The sequence below is a fragment of the Chenopodium quinoa genome, unplaced genomic scaffold (assembly GCF_001683475.1).
Source record: "Chenopodium quinoa cultivar QQ74 unplaced genomic scaffold, ASM168347v1, whole genome shotgun sequence".
Taxonomy (NCBI): domain Eukaryota; kingdom Viridiplantae; phylum Streptophyta; class Magnoliopsida; order Caryophyllales; family Amaranthaceae; genus Chenopodium; species Chenopodium quinoa.
Genome location: NW_018742707.1, coordinates 274,657 through 298,252, shown reverse-complemented (window position 1 = coordinate 298,252; position 23,596 = coordinate 274,657). Strand labels below are relative to the sequence as shown.

At 40.2% G+C, this 23,596-nt stretch overlaps 1 long non-coding RNA gene across 4 annotated transcripts; it reads right to left on the bottom strand.

Moving 5' to 3' along the window:
* Positions 1 to 313: 313 nt before the first annotated feature.
* LOC110722910 lies at positions 314 to 5,521 on the bottom strand. Of its 4 annotated transcripts, XR_002511652.1 has the most exons (7): positions 4,786 to 5,520; positions 4,510 to 4,575; positions 2,407 to 2,456; positions 1,828 to 2,098; positions 1,515 to 1,714; positions 1,363 to 1,420; positions 314 to 727 (listed from the first exon to the last, which is right to left on the bottom strand). It is a non-coding gene; the product is annotated as an uncharacterized LOC110722910 (long non-coding RNA). The 4 variants fall into 4 exon arrangements; XR_002511650.1 differs by having other exon boundaries at positions 1,358 to 1,714; positions 4,786 to 5,521; XR_002511651.1 differs by having other exon boundaries at positions 1,363 to 1,714; positions 5,000 to 5,521.
* Positions 5,522 to 23,596: the final 18,075 nt, after the last annotated feature.

The window sequence follows — 23,596 nt, the reverse complement described above, 5'->3', positions numbered from 1 at the left end:
ATGCAACGGCCATGTACCGTGGCATCTGCTGGCGTTGCAGTAGGTCTAATGCAACGACTTATGACACCTAATGCCACGGCACCATTGATCCGTGGCAATAGACCAATACCTGTTGCAACGGCATAACTTATCCGTGGCAATAGAGTACTGACTAATAATTATGATGAAATTGAACCTATTGCAACGGCATAACTTATCCGTGGCAATAGAGTACTGACTAATAATTATGATGAAATTGAACCTATTGCAACTGATGAAGCTAATTAATACAATGGTAGGAGTACGTATCTACTACAACGGATTGATCATTGGGTTTTTTTTTTTTTGTTGGGATGGAATGGTAATATAATATTAATTAGTCAGTACAAATCTAAATATACTAACATAAACAAATTAAAGTATCATTTATATGTAATAATTATAATGCAAAATACGTACATTACAAAATATTACTTGCCTATTTTTGATATGACATACCGTACTAATAATAAATAAAAGTTAGATAATTGATTTGATCGTCCAAAATACAAATTGTCAACATATATATAAGCCGAAATATCCAAATCTTCACAAAGCCGGAACTTGAATAAGAGTCGCCAACATATATGCACCATTTGTTAGATGGCTAGTCACTATACTTCGTACAATCTTGTAGTAACCTTGTGCATATCTTGTCAAGAACATATGCAGTTAAAATCTTTATTTCCAATTTCTTCCTGCAAGTAAGCTGGAATTCTGGTTATAAATAAACTGGACAAAACATAGTATGAAAGCATCAATTAGCCTACCCAAGCGACTTAATTGAAGGAGAGTCAAGCCTCATACAAATTTCATTTGATATCTGATTAAAAGTAGAGAAAGTAAACTGAATTCATTGTATATGGTAGGTTTAACATTCAAAGATACTAAATACAGCAGATCACGCTAAGGACAATATATACTACGTGTTATTCTGCCCCTCTAGGTGCAAGGGTGGGGATTAAGTAAATCATCAGGATGCTGAACCCCAAAGAAGAAGAAAAAAAAAAGAGCAGTATTAATAATGACACAGGTTAATAAGTTTTTCTCAAAGACATTTCCACTTTGAAAATTAGGTTAACGCCACTTCATCAACAATTATAGGTAATGCAACAATAAGTTTAGTTAATTGTATCACAAAACAATAGTATGGTTTTGAAGTCAATTATGTTTTATGATCATGTTGTATGCATATAGATTATTTTATGTACTAAAGCATAACAAAGCTCAGAAGAGGATATTTCTAGGTAATGCAACAATAAGTTACTATACAAAAACATAACATAGCTCACACGAGGATAAAGGCCTCAAAAAACCAGACATGAGGTTTTAGGAAAACCTTACGGTCAATTCTCAAACGCTCCAATGTTAAGTTGTCTATCTGTGGTAGACTTCGATCAGCCTAAAGTTTAAGATACTAAGATATATGAGCATAAATATAATGAGTTTAGTTACATCTTATATGAGCATAAAGAAGTGTTTTAATGTACACTGACCTTTAGCTTGTATGCCTTACGCTCAACCAAAAAGACCTTATTGATCCTATAAAGACCTTAAGTTACCCCTGCCAGCTCCAAACTCAACAACAGCAGAGAGATCAGATTGACAGTATTGCTCAGACAAAACCCCAAAATCCTCCAAGTTGCCAAGAATCGATGCCTGTTGGCGGACATGCTTCTCTTGGTATGGCAATTTCCTTAAAGCACAAACAAATTAAGTGTACCAATCAAACAAACATCATTTATCAATGCATACAAAAATAAATTCGATTCAGTGAAACACGAAAAAAGAAGACAGAGAAGCACATACCTGTCATTCTATCTCTTAATCCAAACATCACAGGCATGAGGTATCCTATAATAAAGCTCTATATCCTTACAAATTAAAGTATGAAGAGAGCGGATCTTGGAGAGTAAGTATGAAAATTGAGGAATACTCAAATTATAAACCCAATTTCGCTTCATCTCAGAAGTAAATTCAGCAACTTCATACAAATTAGGGTGAAGAAAATTATACGCTGCCCATTCACTCAGAGGGGTGATATTTTTTATTTTTCATTGTATAACCAGGGGCTTCTTACCTGAATACACAAGAAGAAGAGAACACAAAACGAATTGAATCCAATAACAAGTCGAAAACAAATTATATTAAATTGAAACTTACTGGATTCTGTTTTTCATAAATTACATAAACCCTAGAATTTTGTTTTTCATAAATTACATAAACCAAAATTGTTAAACAAGTAAAGAGAATAACATATAAATTATTAAACAAGTAAACAGAATAACATATAAATTCTCAGTATAATCAGAACATTACTTTTCAGCAATTAAAAGAGCATACTAAACCCGAATGTATATAGCAGATCACGCTAAGGACAGTATATACCTGCGGAAATCTGAGTAGAACGAGGACCAAGTTATATAGCACAACAACACCTGCAAGCAACACAAAATTCTGCTAAGCTCACTATAACAGGCAGTAAAAGACAAACTCATTCATAAACAATACATCATCGCACAAGCCAACATTTCCTCTATATTATGCTCCTAAAGTATGTACCATTTAATGATCCAATTAATACAAACCAAACAAAACCCGTCACTTTAAGATCTATAAATCGGGAACCAAACCAAAATGATGCCTCCACTAATATAATTTTTCCCCCCTAAGACACGATTTTTCACACAGCAACAAACAAACTCAAAGTTCACTTTTTAACCAAGAACATTCATATTATTTTTTCTTTTCTTCAGCACAATGGCATATACTGAGAATTTTAAATCCAAAATGTACTCACCAATAGCTAATTATAAAAACTATAAATATGAAAACCTAACAACAGTATGATAGGCAAGCTTATTTAAGCCTAAACTATAATCAAATAATCGATTAAGCTAATTTACACAGAAATGTATGTAAGATCAGACATTTTAAATATTCTAATTATCTAAATTGCAATTCATTTGTTCCAGTTGAGTAATCAATGTAGGTAAAGATCATTTTCGTCACAGTGTTCTTTAAACCAAGCTCGTTTTTCCAGTAAAACTCCAATAACTTCATTTCCATTCTGATAAGGCAGGCAACTTATGGGACAAAAGCTCTCCGGTCTAAACATAGAGGAGCTGCAATCTCTAGAAGAGCAACTAGAAATGAGTCTTTAAGGGGTTCGTATGAAAAAGGCAAGAAACTCGTTACTTGAGAGTCTAAGTAGCTAGTTAACTTCAGTTTCAGTATGAAAATTAGTTGTCTTAATTTACTGAACAATGCATCCTATTGTACTTACAACAGGGTACAACTTACACGAACAACCAGCACCCCGAAACACCTAGAGAAAAATTACAACGTATAGTACGAGTGCAACCACTTTTATGCAACGTAAACAAACAAAGACTCAATAATACTAAACAGAGGCATCAACAAAAAGTACAGAACATCAGAACCAACGTAACTCTATATGCATGTTGCATTCTCCATTTCTTCTCATACGACAGCCATGACAAGTTAAAATACCAACTAGGCATAAAAACAGGAGGTATAATATCTTTTTCCAACATTCTGACACAAGCTCATACATGACAGTATACTGAACTATGTAAGACTAAGTGTTCTGATGAGCTCATGAACTTACAGAAAAAAAAAAACCATGAAATAGTCATCGATATGATATACTACTTGTTTAAGTAAGATTAGAAACCTCAACTAAAAAGTTGGCCCTAATATATACAGTACCTTTTGAGCATGCGGTTTACCAAGAGATTTTTTTTTGGCTCTACCTACCGTCCCAAAAGTTTGACAAGAATGCAAGATATTCATATTAAGATGCCCAAATTCTTGGCATATTATTTTTATGACTTATTAGATTTACTTGACACTAGTTTGCATCCATGCACCTAAATTTACCTCTAATTTTCATCCCGCCCTAGCCTCATAGTTTTGCGGGGACCAATTCAACAAGTGTACTGAACCTTGCTGTATTTCTGAGCATGTTATTCTATATTTTTAATAGGCAAAGTAAGTTAGGCAGAAATTCTATAGTATGATACATCACTGTCCTAGTGAACAACTTCCATAAATCCGTTTGACACACCAAAGCATGAGACATTGATATCGCCCAAGTGTCGTTGCCTTAATTCACATTGAAGAGAAAAATTAAGAATCTACTAAGACTACTATCAATCTATCCTTGACTCTTCATTATCCAAATCAAAGGGTGAAAAAAGAGGAATTACAGAAAGCCGAGGAAATTGGGTTTGGTTTTCAAGCAATTACGACCCTCTATTTCATTTTTTGTTTGAAAGAGGGAAGTGTTGAAAAGGAGAGCAGTGGAAGATCGGTAATCATAAGAGAATATGCATGCTGTGAAATAAAACATTCACCAAAAAGAAAGCCACAGAACTAGTACAGCCTAAAGCCAAACATACACTAAACAACTAAAGTTAAAAAGGATACTACGAAAAAAACTACAAGGTATTAGCCAAAAAGCAGAACCTGTAGGTTCCAGCATACCAACTGCTCATGCACCTGCTTCTGAAGACTCAATAATGGGATGGTGGGCTGCAATTATCTCACAAACAATTCAATGATCTCGTCAGCCAATACATTTAGATCAATTGAATAGTAAAGAATAAAAAAAATTGAGCAGAATCAGAAAAATTGAAAACACAAAAATTTAAACAAAACGCAAGGAAACCATAAATAAGATAAAAAAAATGTAGTACTACGGTAAGACTGTAGAACATGAAGAGTATTAAGAAGATTGCTCACCTTAATCGTTCTCTTTCTCTCAATCAAACCAGCAAAAATGCAAAATTAGTTTAACAAAATTGATGACATCAGAATTATTGAAGCAATTACTTACGAGAACCCTAATTAAACAAATAGTAGCTTAATTTTTGAGAAATTATAGCATTTAACAACTAAATAGAGCCATTTTCAACAAATTATACTAGAATAAATTTAATTGTTTCAAAATACATACCAGTAACTTGAGATTAATTGAGTGCAGCGAGAGAGGAATGGGTTTGAAGGTTAGAGATGTAGGATTCGGAGTCGAAAGGAGGGAGAAAGAGGTTGTTCTTGAACCATAAAGGGGTTAAATCGTAGATTGGGCCGCCGAAGAGGTCGGTATATGAGCGCGGTGGTGGTGCATGCGGTGGTTGCACCATTGTTGGTAGTTTTGAGGTCTGGGTTTTAAATCAGATGCAACAACTACAACAAAAACGTACTCCTTCTCATCTACTGTGAAAATATGAGATCTGAGAAGATGAGAAAATGGAGAAATTGGAAAAATGGTACTGTGAAAATGGTCCTCTATAATCAATTAAGGTGAGAATGGGGAAAATTAGAGAAAAGGGGGAAAATGGTACTGTACTTGAGAATTGTGAATAGAGGGAAGCAAATTAAAGACAAGTGTTGTTCAAATATTTGGTGAAAAAAATAGAGGGAAGAAATGCGCGCTTCTAAATTTTTCATAATACAACACATACCGTTGCAATAGCTCTCATTTTTTTAAAAATAGCTAGGCTATTGCAACGGCTCTTTTAAAGCCGTGGCAATAGCTCTACCTCTAAGAACATTAGTGTTAAATCCATGGCAATAGCCTACTCTATTGCAACGGCAATTAAAATACCGTTGCATTAGCCTTTATTAGGCCGTTGCATTTGGTCAAAAATGTAGTAGTGAAGGCAAGTTTTAGAAACTCATGTCACATGTCTAAGGTTGGCTTTATTCAAAACGTTTGAATACCAAAACATCTTCATGTTGAAAAGTGTTTCAAGTGATATAATGAGATGGGAGGCTCAAACCCTCTAAAATACAAGTATAGAAGTCCAATAAAATCTCTTATCTTCAATATGATTAAATATAAGAAAGTGATTGAAAATTTCTATGATCAAAAGTTGATCAAATGACACTATTCTTCATCCATTTTGTATGGAGTTAAATAGTTGATTAAACTTTAATATGAATAATGATTGAATAGACTTAGCAAAATCATAAAAAGTGCTAAAGTAGTTAAGCAAAATATCATTTTGAACCTAAGAGAAATGTTCTAAGTGGCTCAAATGGAAAGGGTTTAAGAATATACGAGGATTTCATTAAGAAGTTATAGGCCAAGAAATGCAAACAAGTTGTTACTTCTCAAACCTAGAACTACTTACATGCTAAAAGTTGATATGAACAACAAATATTTCCAATTAAATGGACCAATTCCAATTTATTAGAAACAATCTCATACAGTTGGAAGGTAAAAGAATGGAAATGTTCCAAATTTAAGAAGTATATTATAGAAATTGATATAGCGCATTACTGCTTATTGGACATGTGATGTCATGTTTAGTTCTCTCTAATTGAGAATTTGGTTGAACTAAATGAAGAAGTATGGTTTAGGAAGAAATAAATCAACAAGTTTAGAAGCAAATGTTATTACATCACAAGTAGAATCTACAAGTTTTGAAGCAAAAGTTGTAGCCTTACATGTAGAGCCTATATTTCACCTTACCTAGTAATTGACTAGAATTAAATAAATTTTATTTATTATTTCCATTATCAAAACATAACCATTCAATGTTAGTAATGACTAAGCATTGAAGATTCAAAAACACGGACTAAATGTTATTCTATTCTTTATTGAGTCACGATGTGTTTTGAAAAGCTACATAGGTTCAAAAGTTTTATATGATAGATAAATATAAACCAGTTCTATATATATAAATTGTCTCTAAAATGTCAATTAATTCGAATGAAAATGAACATTGCATGCGGAAGATCCAAAGATATGGACTTTCAATATCATTAGATTGTGAATCTATTGAAATATGTAAATGTCATTCTAATTAGAAAATTTTGACAAAATCATCGTTTAGAGAAATGATGATATGAATTCAAGGTCTATTACACATCGATGTAAGTGTAGACACCCAAATATGTATCCCCAAAAACCAAACCCAGTGATGAATATTTTTCATGTCATTGATTATCGAACGAAGTGAAAGTGTGAAAATCTAAGTGATGCGGTTGTTTTTCTTAAAATATCCTTCTTTCAGTTTTTAAAAATCTACTTTATTTATGAAAATCGCCAGTCCAATTTATTTTGGTCCATGACAAGGGTCCAATAATAGTGTGTTTGGATTAGGCTCGAAAAAAGCTTTTCAATGATATATTATAAGCCCAATTTCGATGAATAATGAGGAAGCCATGGCCAAAATACTAAGTTGGGCTCGAAATGAATTTTATATGCGGCTCAATGATCTAGTGGAGGGTCTATTAATTAGTATTCCTAAAGTTATTAGGATTGACTTTAATATTCTAGAATAATCTAGAAGGTTCTTTTAAATTCTATTGGAATTAGGATTAATAATTATATTTTAGATAATAAAGAATTTGATTGGGAATAAAATAAGTGTTTTATTATGATAAATCTGATTTTATAACTAATAAACGCGGAGTCTACTTAATTAGATTAGGAAAAGGATTCTGTAAAAAAGCGTGTTATATCTTTTAAACCAGCGCCAAACGACAGTTTTATTGCATTGTGACAGACATTGTCGCACGACGTGATTCTTGTCATTTCGCAACAGGAGTTGTTTTATTTCGAGTCGAATTCAGTCTATTTTCAATCGTTTCCAAACTATTTTCTCTATAAATAGGGTCGTATTTCCCCTTTTTATTCATCAACAATCATCACAATTCTCTCTCTTCTCTCTCTTAAGCAGTAGCTTATTCTTTCTTCATCTTGCTTTCTAAACTAGCTTTTTACAAACACCCTACCGCATTCACAAGCTCTAGACACACCTAGCCAAGCTCGAAGTTGCCTTCTCCCTAAACGTGAAAGGTTGATAATTTCGGAGGTTTTGGTCCCAAATCCCTATTTAGTATTTAATATTTTTCTTGAAGTTACTAACGTGTGTATTTTGTTATTAGAAAGAGATATGAGGCAACAAAGAAAGTTGTTTTAATTTCTCTATATCATGCAGAAAGCATGTTTATATCATTTAAATTCCTATTATCATGTTAGGATGTTCTTTATTGCTTTCTAGTATCATGATTAGGTTGCTTCCTATCTTCTTCTATCATATTAGTATCATGTTGGGGCTAAAGCTTTGATTTTTATTGTTTACTGACATACTATCTAGTACTAATCCTAATAGAATGTATATTCCAATTGATATATGCATTGAAGATTATAATAAATATAAATTATGTGCATATGCTGATAGTGGTTGTTCTACATGTTTTGAAAAGAGGTCATTATTTCCAGAATTCTTGTGGAAAAAGGCTAAAAATCCCATGTGTTTAGGGTAATTCTACCCTACCACGTAGCCCAATCAGAAGGTGACACGTGTCAGCCCCAGATTGGTCTAAAATGGACCAATCCCTGCTCGACCATAACATTCCCAAAATCAAGGGAAAAAGGCGGCCTTCAGGCCCAAATCCCGAGAATGCCGCCAAACGGCGCATCCCACCAATGATTAGGGTTCAGTAACCTAATCAGGGGCACAATTCCCAAAGACCCTATAAATAGGGAGATGTCCCTCATTTTGAGGACACGTTTTTTACCATTTATTACACATTTTACTCTTTGATAGAAACATCCTGAGCTTGGAATCCGAGCGGATCCCCACCTAAATTTCCACACCTTTTTCTCCCTTCAAGTTTCTAACTTGTGCGTCGGAGGCGGAGCACCACCCAACTGGTGTCTCCGTTTGTTTTGCAGGTACAGCTCACCCATGATCAGTCTTCGTGTTGTAACTCTCCCGAGGGACAAAAACACCCAAAACATTTGGCGCCGTTTGTGGGGATAGTACCTCGAATATGGTTCAAGAGTCTGTACCACCCCCTAACCGTCTGGGCGAAGACCCAGAAGTCTTTACAGACCATGAGGAGGATGAGGATCCTCAGGTCGAAACCTCTACAGCCGAGGACGGCTCTCTCAGAGTCAAGCGCATCCGGCCCAGAGAGACTCTGGAGCGGGGCGCCTCCTAGGCGGGTCCGAGCAGACCTACTGGGCAGCAGGAAGGGGCAACCCAAACGGCAGCTGGATCGGCCCCTGTCACCCGAGACGAACTCATGAGGTTCATGACGAGTTTCAAGGGTGAAATTACAAAGCTGATCACCAAAAGCCAGGCTGGCCCAAGTAAAGGTCAGTCGGCAAAGAAGACTCCTCCAGAGAAGGGGAAGTCAGTCAGAAACCGGCAGCCCACTCCTTTTCCAAAGGAGAAGGCAGCCGGGACCATCGATTGGTCGAAAATTCTCCTTCCTTGGGGGGAACACTAATAACCCTCGCCGGCCTCATCAGCCGGTGAGAAGTAAAAAATCAACTCTCGATGCCCGGGAGATCATCAACCGGAAGAGAAATCAATCGTTGTCTGAGTCGGCTTCAACGTCGAACTTTCCAAACATCTTCAACAATATTTCTGCAGGGAGTGCGCCCTCCTTGCATGGGAGTCAGACAGGCGGTAATACCGTCCATTCTGGCCCTCATATGATTGGAAATGTACCGTATGTGCCTACTCAGGCTTACGGACAGTATCCTCCTCACTTCATGCAGCCGACCTTCTTTGGGGGTCAGGCGGCATATCCAAATGTCCAGCCATTGGACTGGATGCTTCGTCTGCTGCGCCTAGGTGAACAACCTTCTGAGTTCACTCGGGAGATAACAGAGGCGGCACAGCCGACCAAGGTTAAGAATGTGTTGGTTGGTACCTATGATGGTATCACCAATCCGGAAGATCACCTCATGGCTTACACCAACCTCATGTATCTGCAGAGGTTGGATGATGCCACTTGTTGTCGATGCTTCCCGGCTACATTGAAGGGCATTGCCCAAAAATGGTTTGGCAATCTGCCAGCCGGGTCCATAGATAGCTTCAGGAAGCTTGCCTTCCTATTTGCTTCCAACTTCTCAATGAACATCCCTGCTAAGAAAACAAGCCTTGATTTGAGCACTGTTAAGCAGGAAGAGAGAGAAGGGCTGCGCTCATATGTCAGGCGGTTCAACCTGATCAGAATTCAGATTCAGGGGCTGTCTGATAAGGTAGCCTTTACAGACTTTTTTAAAGGTCTGAGTGACGGGTCGACCTTTAAGTTCGACCTAGTCAGAAAAGGGGCTTTCACCCTACAGGCGGCCCTAAGGGAGGCGGAAAGCTACATTCAAGCTACTGACCTCTGCTTGCCTGGTAGTCAGTCAGACTCCAAGAAGTCTGACAAACAAAAAGACAGCCGGTCAGCTCAGCCAGCTAAAAACAAAGAAGAGAGCAAGAAAAGAAAAGAAGTCTGAGCGGTTACTGACTCTGACCAGCCGTCCAAAAAGAAAAAGAAAGAATTTAAACCGTACGTCCCCAAGTAAAAGTTTAATAAAGACTGCAACTCCATCTTCATGGAGGTAAAGGACCGGCTGTCCATTGAGAAGCCGAATCCTATGAAGAGTTCTGTTCAGACACGGAACAAGAATAAATTCTGTCAGTTCCATGAGGAGGTCGGCCATGACACCAACGACTGCTTTAGTCTTCAGCGTACGTTGGACCGTCTGGCTGACAAAGGGCTGTTGAAGTCCTACATTTCTAAGTCCCCAGTCGGGGCAAAAAAGAAAAACAAGGGTCAGTCCTCCAAGACTACCCCCCAGCCTGCTAGTAGCTCGGATACCGATAAGGAGCCGGTCTACACTATAGCAGGCGGGTTCTCATGTGGTGGCCCTACCATCCGGGGCACCAAGAGCCATCTTCGATATATGGACAAAGATGATGATGAACAGGCGGAAGCCAGCTCCTCCTTCCCATACGTCTTGATCACTGAGAAGGATAGGGGCAGCGTTCGTCGCCCGCATGATGACCCGGTGGTCATTGAATGTAAGGTTGCCAATCAGCAGGTTGGACGGATCCTTATAGACACCAGCAGCTCATCAGACATCATCAGTCTCCGGTGCCTGCAAAAGCTAAAATACAACGTCAGCAACATGCATCCGGTCACCCACCCCTTGGTTGGTTTTGGGGGTGGGATGGTCTACCCAGCCGGGAGAATTGACTTACCCATCCGGCTGGGAGAGAAAGGCCAGGGACGACATATTGTCGTCAGATTCTTGGTCGTTGAGGAGTTGACCGCCTATAACATCATTCTTGGCAGGCTAACCCTCAACGTAGCCAAGGCAGTAATCATCCCTTCCCTCATGCTCATCAAGTATGAGAGGGATGACGGCTCTGTTGGTTCCTTGAATGGGGATCAGAAGACAGCCCGAGAATGTTATCTCTCAGCCGTCCGAGATATCGTGGCCCCAGGCGGTCAGGAACCTATAAACTTTGACAACGTCAAGGATGCCGACCCAGCTCCTGCCCCATCAGCAGCCGGAAAGAAAAGAAAGGATCCTCTGCTGGTGGAGGTGAAAAAAGAGAAAAAATAGCAATCACTGACCGGTGAACGGTCAGATGAGCTCCGTCCCCAACCGGCTGGCGAAAGCATTGATCTCGTACTAGACGACAGCCGTCTAGAACGCACTGTTAAGGTTGGGACGGTTGCTCATGCTACCTTGGGTGCAAGCTTGCACCTTCTGCTGAAAGAATTCAAAGACATTTTTGCCTTTGAAGTGGAAGAGATGCCAGGCGTCAGCCCGGATCTTGTTGTCCACAAACTCGCCGTGGACCCCAAAAAGAAGCCCATCCGGCAAAAGAAAAGAAACCACGGCGAGAAAAAAAGTCAGGCGGCAGCTGCGGAAGTCAAAAAGCTGCTAGACGCCAGGTTCATTCGGCCTTGTAATTTCCCCGACTGGGTGGCCAATGTGGTCCTTGTGAAGAAACCGAATGGGACCTGGTGTATGTGTGTTGATTACACAGACCTCAACAAGGCGTGTCCAAAGGACAGTTATCCGCTTCCAAAGATCGACAGTTTGGTCGATTCTACAGCTGGTCACACCTTGATGAGCTTTATGGATGCCTACTCCGGCTTCCATCAGATACCCCTGTGGAAGAAAGATCAAGAGAAGACGGCCTTCGTCACTGATCAGGGGCTATTCTGTTATACTGTGATGCCATTTGGCTTGAAAAATGCGCCTGCCACTTTCCAACGGATGATTAATATAGTCTTCATTAATCAGATTGGGAGGAATGTGGAGGCGTACATTGATGACATGATAGTTAAATCCAAGCTACAGACGGATCACCTTGCTGATCTTCGAGAAACATTCACCACCCTCAGGCGGCATAAGGTTATGTTAAATCCTAAGAAATGCGTCTTTGGTGTTGAGTCTGGGAAGTTTCTCAGATTCCTGATTGATCAAAGGGAGATAGAGGCTAACCCCGAAAAGATACAGGCGGTGATTGACATGAAGTCACCCCGCTCTGTTAAGGAAGTTCAGAGACTCACCCGTTGTCTGGCAGCCCTGGGGAGGTTCCTCAGCCGGTCAGGTGACAGATGCCTCTACTTCTTCCAAGCAATCAGAAAGAAGACCAGATTTGAATGGGGGGATGATGCTGAGGCGGCGTTCCAGAGGTTGAAAGAGCATTTACATTCTCTGCCTAGGTTGGTCAGTCCTTTGCCTAGGGAGACGTTGTACATGTATTTAGCCGTCTCAGACCATGCCCTCAATGTCGTTCTCCTTGCTGAGCGAGACGGCGTGCAGCTCCCGGTTTACTTCATTAGCCATGTTCTTAAAAATGGTGAACTCTGGTACCCCATGGTTGAAAAATTTGGCCTCGCTTTGTATATGGCATTCAAAAAATTGAAGCCTTACTTTTTGGCACATCCGGTGGTGATTTACACGGACCAGCCACTCAAGCGGCCAATGTCTACCTTGGACTCATCCGGGAGAATGTTGAAATGGGCTATTGAAATGCAGAGCCTTGAAATCACTTACGAACCAAGAAAGGCAGTGAAAGGTCAGGCATTTGCCGACTTCATTGTGGAAATGAATAGTCCTGTGGCTCCGGATAATCTTGATCAGGTTTGGAAAGTGTACGTAGACGGGAGCTCTACAAAGAACGGTTGTGGTGTAGGCGTAATTTATGAGTCTCCTGAAGGAGACAAATTTGAATATGCACTACACTTCAAGTTTCAGGCCTCTAATAATGAGGCGGAATATGAAGCCCTGTTAGCCGGCATACGCATGTGTAAGGTAGGAAAACAACCAGGCGGATGCATTGTCAAAGCTGGCATCTTCTGCCTGCCATGATACGCCTCGGTCAGTCTTCTGGGAAGTTCTTGAAAAGAGAAGCATCTATGAGGATCCCGTTGGAATTCTAGACCGAAGCTCTACCTGGATGGATGGCATCCAGGCCTATCTCTCAGACGGCACACTTCCTGATTTGCCACAGGAAGCAGTCGTCCTGAAAAAGCGAGCTGCAAGATTCGAGTTGAAAAATGGAGAACTCTTCAAGGCGGGGTTTCTGAAGCCTTTGTTGAAGTGTGTCACCCCAGAAAAGGGGAAAGAAGTTCTCGAAGACTTGCACTCGGGATTCTGCGCCTCTCACATAGGCGGCAAGTCCCTAGCCGTCAGAGCCAGACGACAATACTTTTGGCCCACTCTTGAGGCGGACGCCAAGGAGTTGGTGAAGAAATGTGACAAGTGCCAAAAATTTGGCAAACTCATTCACCGTCCGGCTACTGATCTGACGGCCATTCAAAGCCCAATCCCGTTTGCAAAATGAGGCATGGACATTCTAGGTCCTTACACGCCTGCTCCAGGCGGAAAGCGTTATATCTTAGTGGCTGTGGATTACTTCACCAAGTGGGTTGAGGCTGAGGCGGTTATAAACATCAAGACCTCGGACGTAATTTCCTTCATCTGGAAGAACATTATCACCCGGGACGGGGTACCCATGTCTATGGTTTTTGATAATGGTCCTCAGTTTGAGACGCCTCAGCTAAAAACTTGGTTGGGAGATCAGGGGATCTCAAGCTATTTCGCATCTGTTGGCCGGCCCCAAGCAAACGGACAAGTTGAAGCTTTCAACAAACTCATCTCAGACGGCATTAAAAAGAAAATAGAAAGAGCCGGTGGCTTATCGGCATAAGAATTAATCCATGTCCTGTGGGCCATCCGGACAACAGCGAAAGGAGCAACCGGTGAAACCCCATTTCTCATGGTTTACGGTGCTGAAGCCGTCTTGCCCATCGAACATTACGAGTCGACTCTCAGAGTCATGCTGTATGATGAAGAGGCAAACTGGGAAGCAATGCGCCTGACATTGGATTCACTCCCAGAACGCAGGGGCAATTCCGCCTTGCGTCATGAGATTTACCGTCTGAGAATGACGAGAGCCTACAACAAAAAAGTACACAAGCGTCCCTTGAAAGTTGACGACTTAGTGTTACGAAAAATGGAGGCAACCGGTAGGGCCAATGAGCTGGGAAGGCTAACCCTAAATTGGGAAGGCCCCTACCAGATCTATGAAGAAGTAAGGGACGACACCTACCGCCTGGAAACTCCAGACGGCAGGCGCCTACCTAGAACTTGGAATGTAGACAATCTAAAAAAGTACTACTTCTGAGAATGTAAACTTTTTGTAAACAATGAGTCAGTTAATGATGATTCAGATTTTGTTAGCAAAATTATCGTGATTATCCATCCGGGTAATATCCAGGCGGATTCCTCATTTACCTAACTAAGTTCGATACTTAGTGAAGGTTTCATTTGTTAGTCCGCTTGGGTAATGCTCGGATCTCTTGTTTATTTAAGTTTGATACTTTGTTTATTCAACTGCTTGACTATCCACCTGGGTAATACTCAGACAGATTTTCCATTTATCTAACTAAGTTTGGTACTTAGTATGATCAAATGTTTGTCTGTCCGTCTAGATATTACCCAGACAGACTCGTATGCTTAAAAAAGTAAGTTCGATTTTTAGTGTAAATTCAACACTGATTAAGAAACTAAGCACAAAAACGTTTAGTGGCTACACAACCGGTCTCAAACAGGACCAGAGGCTAAAATGGCCGGATTGTTTCTATTTTTATAAAATCGCCTGTCCCAACATGGACAAAGGCGTCCGGCGACACCCCTCCGGGTGCAATCGTCGCAGAGAACAGATTATGTCGGTTCTACGAATCCATGCAGACGACAAAAATTGAACGACCAAATTGGTCAACTCATAGCCGTCTGACTAAAATAACCTACGAAGAACGAATAAGTTCCTAAATACCGGATGCCCATAGGCATCAGTCGGTAACCGGCTGAAGTTCTCACTTAGGTTATTTATTTTAAAATTGCACCTCACCCCAACTGGGGCAAGAGTTCAATGGCTATGAAATCTCTACCAAGACGGGCATAAGCCGTCTGTGTAGTGACTGAAACGCCTGTTGGTGTACGGCTGTGCACTTGGTTTGGGGCAATCGCTACTGTGATTGATTGACTTACAAACATATCATGCTCTTTGCAGCATCAGACGTTTTCAAGTCAATCAACCAGCTTTAATTGAGACCAATCACACATCCGTCCAGGGGCAAGGACAGCCGGACTACTGATTAGTTAGGTAAGAAATCGCCGCATGCTTTTGATAAGTTAGGCAAAAATTAGAATTTGCAAAAAACAAAAATTCAAATGCTAAATGATCAAAACCGACTTAGTCGGTGCAATTCATAAAAGTCCATCCAACCAAACGGTTGTAATGGATCAAATGTTAACCGGACCCCGTCCGGGAGAAAGAAATTGTTAATTAACCCGGCTCCAGAGCCGGCAAAAACACAAATACTCGGCATGCAGGCCGGAAAAAGCAAGGTTTTGGCATACAGCCGCTGAATAAAAATTAAAAAAAGACTGGCATACTGCCGCTGAGGGGTCACTTCTGGCCTGCAGACGGAACCTCCTGGTTCTCCCCCTTCTCCTCATCATCTGAGGGAATTTGATGCGCTTCGTCGGGACCAGGAAGCTCAGGCGCGGTTGGCTCATTGTTGCTGAGCCAGGCTTCAAAGGAGGCAGGCTCTGGCTCACCTTGCTCTCTCAAGTACACCACGTACTCGGCATAGCTGTGTGCCATTGCCCAGATGCTATAATCAGCGTCTGGGTACAAGGCAGCCCAATCAATTTTCATACGGGCGTCGTTGTCAGCATCACTCTCAGCAACAAGGCGGTTTTGCTCCGCATCAAGGGTTGTTGCAAAGTTTTTCTGAGCTTGAGCAGCATCCTTCTCCAGCCTCTCAACCTTGGATTTCAGTTTGCCAAGGTCCGCCTGGGTCTTCTTGAGCGCCTCTTCAGCCTGTTTGGCGCTCTTGTCTGCTTTCTTCTGAGCCTCCTCCGCTCCCTTCTTGGTCGTCTCAGCATCCGTTACCCGCTGGTCGGCCACCTTCAGATCTAGCTCCAGCTGTTGGATTTTAGACGTCTGTGTCATAATTATTGCTTTAGTTTCAAGTTCATTTACGATAGTTGAGTGTAAAGCAATATTATCAGCGTCTATGGCGGACTTCTTGGCCCTTTTTACCTCTTCCTGTTTGCGAGAAAAAGGACGTTTGAGCCCGTCCACTCGCAGCATGGCCTGCAAAAAGCAGGCGGTATAAGAATTACAGGCGGGATAATTACTTGGAAAAAATAACATTGAATTGACAAGTTTCTTACCTCAGTCAGAAGGGATAGAATGCGTTCAAGATTGAACGTCTCTATCCCACGGATATTGTCCTTATCCCTCTTTCGGACGGCATCCAGCATGGCCTTAGCGTGCTTCTGGACGTCTGGCCAGCGGGGAGATTGATCTGCACCACAATCAATACGTGATGAGTGCGAAACTAAGGCAGCACCTATCTGTTGCCAACCGTCTGAGGATGACGTCTGTTGGGAGTGGGATTTCACCCGTAAAGGCCACCCCAGCTCAAGCGGGGATTCAAAAGGGTTCTTACCTTCAGAGCCGGCCAAGAGGGAACCGCTTGCAGGCGTGGTGAACATCGCAGCTGCTGATAAGGGGTTGACAAGATCAAGGCACACGCTGCCGCCTACCTTCTCGAGTCGCCCCGATATCCGCATCGTCTTAGCCCCGGCTGAGGCACCAGGTTAGTATCCGGGCAAGACAGTTTATAAAATAAACTTAAGAAAGGGTCAGGCCCTCAATACCTTGGCCCTGAGCTCGGCCGCAGCTTTCTCCGCAAGATCTTTGCGGATGGTCGCAGAAGACCGCTTGGGAGTTTTCTCCGACTGCAACATGTTTAGCGCTTCTTCTGCAAAAAAGAAAGAAATTGATCAAAATCATAAATCAATTCCGATAGAAAAATACTACAGACGGTGTGAACCCAGGCGCATACGTTTATTAAACATGTGCCCTAGCCCGCAGGCGGATAGGAAACATTCATCCCTGAACCAGGCGCTCTTGGGAATCCAATTCTTAGGAACTTTTATTGTTTCCCCGGTTGACAGAGTTGCGTCTGTTAGGCCGAAAAAGTCTGCCTCGATTATTTTGTCAAAGTATTCCTCTAGGATCCGGGGAAGAGCGCACTTCCTGCCCAACAAGTCGGGCTTATTGTACAGATGGAATTCATAATTTTCCCGTCTGGTTGGCGCGAACATCAGGTAGAACCTGTGCTTCCAGCCATCGAACTTGGAGACCTTGTCCAAGGTCATCATGTATTGCGGCTATGTGGTTAGAGTATACCACGCCCTCCAGCCGCCTGGGCTTCTGCTGAGATAATGCATGCTTGCAAAGGTCTCCCAGCCGGGGTTAAGCCCTTGGAACTCGCAGGCGGCAACATACCCCAGAATGTTGGTCCAGGAGTTGGGGCTAAGTTGCCAGACCCCAAGGCCATAACCTCTCAAAATTGCCTTCACCGCCTGGTGAAGGGGGAAGCGAAGGCCGGCTTTGAACGCCGCCTCATAACAGCCAAAATAGCTGTTAGCGTTCTCTTGATCATCCCCCCAAGCGATGGTGCCCAGCTCAGGCGGCACCCGGATCTTATACCCGTCTCCAAGCGGGTGCATTTTCTTAAAGTTCTCTAAGTTCTCCCCCATCTGGATTCGGTCCTTGGAGGAGACATGGATGCTGAAGGGATCGTCCTTCTCACTCCACTTTTTCCTTTCTTCTTCCTCGCTATCCGGAAGAGGGGGCAAGTCATCGCTGCTCTCGGAGGTAGAGGCGGAGCTGTCACTCTCCGTCTCCCCCTCGCTTTGGTCCATGGGGGCAAAGGCGGCCTCGCCGCCGCCTTGGTCACACTCTTCCAAGAAAAAGTCAGCACGGGTTGAAGGGGCGCGCGGAGGGGATCTCTCCAGAGCCGTCTGGTCTCCCTGACCATACGATTCTCCCTCAGGTGATTGGCCGCCTAAGCCTTCGCTTCTATAATTCGGATCAGTGGCTGTTTGCATTGTCCGAGCCATGGTGTCCTGCACAGACACATAACTAGTCGGAATCCATGGCAAAGGGTGGTCCCAACACCCCGAGCCGGCACTCCCAGTCCTATACTCAGCCGTCCCTGGTGACCGGCTGGACTCTAACCTAGGTTGTGCCGTGTGTGTTGGTGATGCATCCATTTATTGCAAGAAATATGTACAAGCGGTGAAAAAAAGAAAAGAGCTGAGAGAGACAGAGACGGTACTTTTGGATTTGATATCTGAAGGAAGGCGGGTCCGGCTGGGTTGCGGAAGAACAAAGTTTCTTGCTCGCGCCTGACTCAAACGGATGACTTCTGCTCTCTCGAAGTTTTTCTCTCTAGAAAATTTTTGTATACGTACAAAATTATGAGGGTAAAACGGCTATACATAGAGGGTAAATTTGGGGGCATTTCCGTAATTTACCCGGAAGATGAACGGTTACTCTATAACGGTAAAATTACCGCCAGCCGGAGCGTGACATGTGTCACAGATGCCACGTGGCGTGCCACGTCACATCTGTGAGGGGCAAATGTTTAGGGTAATTCTACCCTGCCACGTGGCCCAATCAGAAGGTGACACGTGCCAGCCCCAGATTGGTCTAAAATGGACCGATCCCTGCTCGACACGTGACATTCCCAAAATCAAGGGAAAAGGCGGCCTTCAGGCCCAAATCCCGAGAATGCCGCCAAACGGCGCAGCCCACCAATGATTAGGGTTCAGTAACCTAATCAGGGGCACAATTCCCAAATACCCTATAAATAGGGAGATGTCCCTCACTTTGAGGACACGTTTTTAACCATTTATTACACATTTTACTCTTTGATAGAGATATCCTGAGCTTGGAATCCGAGCGAATCCCCACCTAAATTTCCGCACCTTTTTCTCCCTTCAAGTTTCTAACTTGTGCGTCGGAGGCGGAGCACCACCCAACTGGTGTCTCCGTTTGTTTTGCAGGTACAGCTCACCCAGGATCAGTCTTCGTCTTGTAACTCTCCCGAGGGACAAAAACACCCAAAACACCATGCAAGTTAGAATTGCTAATAATAGTCTCATGATGCATACAGAGATAATCGAAAAATTACCAATAGAAATTGGAGGAGTTCAATGTGTTATTCCTATTTTATGGGCAACTGATCAACCTAGTCATGATATGAAAATTGGAAATAATTTTCAAATATTATACTCTCCATGCACTCAAACCATTGATCAAATAATCTAACCTATTAATGGTCATTATGTTCCTATACAGAAAATAACAAGGGCTTATACTCATCAGACTATGGAAGTTACGCGCAGCCAGCGTGGTGATAGGGTTACTCCTACACAACGAGAGGTTGCACTTAGAACTTCTGAGTGTGATTCATCATTAATAGATCAGATAAATAAGCAGCAAGAAAAATTATGTGAAAAATTATATTCAACAAATCCTTTAGAGCATTGAGAAAAGGATAAGGCATTTGCTAAGATAACTCTAACAAATCCTAATAAAATTATTAGAGTAAGAAAAATGGTCTATACCTATCAAGATTTACAGGAATTTGATGAAAAAATAAAAGAACTATTGAATAAAAAGCTAATTAGGAATAGCAAGATTCCTCATAATAATCCAACATTCATGGTAAGAAATCATGCAGAAGAAAAAAGAGGTAAAGCTAGAATGATCATTAATTATAAACAACTAAATGACAATACTGTTTTTGATGACTATTACATTCCCAATAAAGTTGTGTTATTTAATAGAATACAAGGAGCCTCATGGTTTTTGAAGATGGATTATAAGAGAGGTTATTGGCAAATTAAAATGGAAGAACAGAGTATTCCATTAACTCCATTTATTGCCCCTCAAGGGCATTATGAATGGTTAGTAATGTCTTTTGGATTAAAAAATGCTCCACAAATATTTCTGAGAAGAATGAATAATATTTTTAGAGAGCTTAATCATTGTTGTTTGGTCTATATAGATGATATCCTAATATTCTCAAAAGATTTAGAACAACATAAGAATGATTTTAAAACAATAACTCAAAAATGTGTAGAGCATGGTATAATCCTTGGAAAGGATAAGTGTGTTTATGCTAAACAAGAAATTGAGTTTCTAGGATTAGAAATTAAAGCAGGGCAAATTATATTGCAAAAGCATATTTTGGAAAAGATTGAAAAATTTCCAGATAAAATTGAAGATAGAAAACAACTAGAAAGATTTTTAGGATGTTTAACCTATGCTTCTGATTTCATAGAAAATCTTGCTTTATTAAGAAAACCATTACAGCAAAAACTCAAGAAAGAAAGAAATTGGAACTAGAAGGAAAGTGATTCCAAAATTGTTCAAGAGTTAAAAGCTATGTGTAAAGATCTTCCTGTACTAACACTACCTACTAGTGAAGATGATTTAATCCTTGAAACAGATGCTAGTAATGAACACTGGAGTGTTGTGTTTAAAATCAAAGAAGGAGAAAGACTTTGCAGACATAGTAGTGGAAGTTTTAATAAAGCTGAGTTAAATTATCCTACGATGCAAAAGGAAATCCTTGAAGCTATTAGAGGGATAGAAGTTCTTAATCTTCTTAGCCCCTAAACAGTTCTTAATAAGAACAGATTACAAAGGCATACTCGGTTTTGATAAAAAAAAAAAAATTCGTCTAGCATTCAAGCGCAAGGGAGACTCTTGCGTTAGCAATTATGCCTTAACCAATTCTCTTTTACTGTTGAACATGTACAGGGATCGAATAATTCTTTAGCCGATAGTCTAACCAAAGAATTGGATAATGGAGAAGAAGCACAAGACATCATAAAAACCTCCTGCCCATCAACTAGAAAAGATGGAGACAGAGAGGAAAACTATTATTGAAGAAACTAATAAAGCAATGGAGCGGGTTTCACCCTCCACATGGGACTTGATGGAGGCCATGATTATTTCATCAAAAAGAAGATCTCGAGATGGTTTAATTAAAATTTATCATGTACCAGTTTGAAGGTTCCTAATTGTAGACACACAAATGTGTCTCCCCAAAACCAAGCCCAGTGATGAATACCTTACACGTCATTTGATTATCGAATGAAGCGAAAGTGTGAAAAGTCTAGTGATGAGGATGTTTTTATTAAAATATTTCTTCTTTCTGTTTTTGAAAATATTTCTTTTCTTACCCTATTTATGATAAATAAGTATTATAGTTTAGTTTGGTCCATGAAAAGGGTCCAATAATAGTTTAGTTGGTTGGGTCTTAAAAAGACCTTTCCAACGATATATTATAAGCCCAATTCCGATGAATAATGAGGAAGTTATGACCAAAATACTAAACTTGGTTCGAACCGGATTACCTACGGCCCAATGATCATGTGGAGGGTCCAAAGGTCTAATCCTATTCCTAAATTAATTAGGATATATAGAAGCTTATATAAGTTTCTAAAAGATCTTAATTATCCTTTTAAAAAGATAAGATTAAAGAATTTGAGTTAAATAAAAAACTTTCCTTTTTTTAATCCTAAATCTATTCGAATTTAAAGATATTCAAAGACAGTCAGATATTATTTTTTGTGCCTCATAATATTTATCCAAATCATATATGGTTGGAGAGATATTGAAATTATCTTTCCAATGATATATTATAATATTAATTCCGAGTTATAACGAAAAAGATATGAAAGAAATACAAAACTCTATCCAAAACTGACACCGTCCTACTATTTTGGCCATATCTTTTCAACGAAAAATTATTTTAATCTGATTCTAATTGGATTGAAAAATAGATTTCAAGAGCTTTCGAAAGATATATTATATGCCTTATTTGAACTTCTGGATCAAAAGATATGATAAAAACAAAATCCGTCAAAACTGTTGCCTATGGAGTTTTATTTCGATTCGAATTCGGACTCTTTTCTTATTCTTTGACCCTCTTTTTTCTCTATAAATAGAGGTCATATCTCCCCTTTTTCAAATCACCAACTCTCATCAAGAAAATCTTGATAATCTCTCTCTCTCTCTTTTAAACTAGCCTTCAATCATAAGAAATTCCGCATTCACAAGATCTAGACACACCTAGCCAAGTTCGAAGTTGCCTTCGCCCTAGACGTGAAAGGTTTGATTTCTGAGGGTTTGGTCCCAGATCTAGTCTAAACTTTCTTTACATTCGTTATCTCTATTCTTTATTTAATTGTTTGATTTTATTATTTTCCTTGAAGTTACTAATGTGTGTATTTTGTTATTAGAAAGAGATACGAGGCATCCAAGTAAGTGCTTTAATTGTTTAATAGATATTATGATATAGAAATCATGTTTAGGATGTTTTATTGTTTCCTAGTATCATGTTTAGGATGTTTTATTGTTTCCTAGTATCATGCCAAGGATCTTGCTATTAATATTATGCTTTAACATGATTATTTTAATTATGATTATTATGATATTTATTATGACTATAATTATTATTGTGATTATTATTATGTTGCTTGATATTATTTATTTTTATTGCTTGATCACGCCTTTTATGCATGTTTAAAGGGAATTTGTACTTGTAATCACGCTTAATAAGATAATTAATAATCTTGTTTAGGGTTAATATGATTATAATTCAAGTGATCGCCAATAATAGTTTTATTTGTGCATTAATATTCAACCAACATAGATTAAACAAGTTTAGGGTAAACCTATTGATTGCATGTTAGTCAGAAAGCGCATATGAATACAATAAGAATAAAGTAGAGGCCTATTATTAGGGCAGGTTCAATCTCTTTTAGGTTGGATTTGCACCTTTATCCCAAAACTTCCAGTCATGGTTCCAGACCTATTAGAGTTAACGATCTCCTGGATCGTTAAGGGGTATAACCTTCACCTTGTGAACGGTTTACAAGTTCCTAAAACTTGTTGGCGACTCTTTTTCTCTAACTTCCTTCCCTTTGGACGCCACCATGCTTTAGTGTATGATTACAGTGGGATTCAAGTTTGGGGTAATGCTTGAAATATTCCCTACAGTTTTTTGGCGACTCCACTGGGAAGGATTTCTATTTTAATTCCTGAAATTTATTTTGGCAATGATTTAGAATGAGTGGATGAGACTCGAAAAGTTCTAAGTATTTCTTGTGCGTAATTTTGATTAACATTATTGTCACATGCATAAAAAAGATCTCATTGGAAAGACCATCCGTAATGAGTTAAAACATAGGATTTTTACACGCAGGAAATTTGAGGAATATCTTTCACAGCTAGGGTCGAAATAATGTTGAAAAAAAACTGGAAAATTTTATCGAACACAAAAAGCTCCTGAGGCATGTAGGAACTGTCGTCTAGCAAATAGAGCCTATCGCTGATAATAT